Source organism: Rhinopithecus bieti, unplaced genomic scaffold (assembly GCF_001698545.2).
Source record: "Rhinopithecus bieti isolate Rb0 unplaced genomic scaffold, ASM169854v2 scaffold_32835, whole genome shotgun sequence".
NCBI lineage: Eukaryota > Metazoa > Chordata > Mammalia > Primates > Cercopithecidae > Rhinopithecus > Rhinopithecus bieti.
Window position 1 is genome coordinate 616855 of NW_016814117.1, and position 1798 is coordinate 618652.

The 1798-nt window shown below is 35.5% G+C and overlaps 1 pseudogene; it reads left to right on the plus strand.

Annotated features, from left to right (window-relative positions):
• Nucleotides 1–1097: 1097 nt before the first annotated feature.
• LOC108513904 (immunoglobulin J chain pseudogene) overlaps nt 1098–1798 on the plus strand; it is a 41521-nt pseudogene continuing 40820 nt past the window's right edge.

The following is a 1798-nucleotide window of genomic DNA, read 5'->3' on the forward strand; positions in this document are numbered from 1 at the left end:
TTGCCGTTGCTTTTGGTGTTTTAGACATGAAGTCCTTGCCCATGCCTATGTCCTGAATGGTACTACCTAGGTTTTCTTCTAGGGTTTTTATGGTATTAGGTCTAACATTTAAGTCTCTAATCCATCTTGAATCCTTTCCTTACTCCTTATACGAAAATTAATTCAAGATGGAACTAAAACAGCTTTTAAAACGTTTTATAAAAATCAATTATTCTTACTTATGCCAACAAGGTACAACAGTAATTTGAAATTAACAGCAAAATCTCATTTACACTAGCATCAAAAAATAAAATCAGTGGAATCTAACAAAATGTATGTAAAGTCTATATGTGAAAAATTACAAAACTTTGATGAAAGAAATCAAATAAGATTTAAATAAATTGAGTGATATTCTATGTTCATGAATTGAAAGACTCCACTTTAGGATGTTAATTTTTCCTAATCTGATCTGTAAATTCAACACAATTCCAATCAATATCCCAGGAAAGTAGTTAGCTGATTGGCAAGCTGATTCTAAAATGTATATGGAAAAACAAACAAAAAGCAGAATAGTCAACATAATACTAAGGAAGAAGCACAAAGTTGGAAGTCTAACATTATCCAGCTTCAAAACTTACTATAAAACTACACTGATCAAGATTTTATAGAACAGGTGAATGGTGAATGGAATAGAATGGTATCCCAGAAACAGAACCACACATATATTGCAATGGTGCAAAGGTAATTTAATGGATCAACAATAGTCTTTTCAACAGTGCTGGAAAAATTATACATTCATATGAAAAAAAAGAATCTAGATACGGACCCTACAACTTTCATTAAAATGAACTCAAAATGCAGACAGACCTAAAAGTAAAATGTAATTAAGTGTTAGATTAGAGCAGCTGACATCTAAGATCTCTCTAGAAATCAATCCAATAGTACATGCTGGAGGAACCTTGGGTAATTTAATGTGGGAAATCCCCCACTGGCAACTCAATTGGCCCTGAGCCCTTCCAAATCCAATGGTGGGCCAGTCATATCCCAGATGCTTTTCATAGTCTGTGGGTAAGTAGAAGAGCAGAATGATTCTAGGCAGAGGTAGGATTGGGCAGGCCATGGTCATTATTCAAGGACAGGTGAGCACTTCCCATCATTTCTCCTCTTTCGCTGACCTAGATAAAGTTTCTCTCAAACAGTGGTGTACGTGTATTTGATGCATATTCTCTATGGTACAACCATCATTGCATTGTCCCATGGAGGAATACGGTCACTGCATGCCCTCACTAGGACATATAATTCAGCAATGTAACCTCACTGCTCATAACTCTTTTATTGATAGAAATTAGTTTCTTGTTTGATATTCCTCTGATCTTATCAGAGAAGGGGACACCAATGGCATTCAAGGCAAGAAGGAGAAAAATGCAACTGCATATCTCACTCAAGTACCACTAATGCTGCTCTGGGACTTACTTTGTATTGCCCTTTTGGATTTGTCACAATAAAAAGCTCATTTTTGTCTTGCTCCTATAGGTGCCAGTCCCTCAAAATAGGGTCACTGTAACCTCTAGGGAACAGGGAAATCAAGGTCTGTTCTCAGGTAGGGATATGAATAATCCAGTCTCCCACTCAGCCTCTTCTGTTCTTTGTCCTTTAAATCTAATGAGTATCTAAATCCTATTACTGCCTTCTGAACAAAGGTTTTTCAAATTCAGTAGTTAATTTCTTCAGAAATTCTCTTTATAATTCAGACAGTTATACCTCTGTAAGAAGAATCTCTTAAAATATCATTTTTATCATTTTCTACTCTGCACATTTT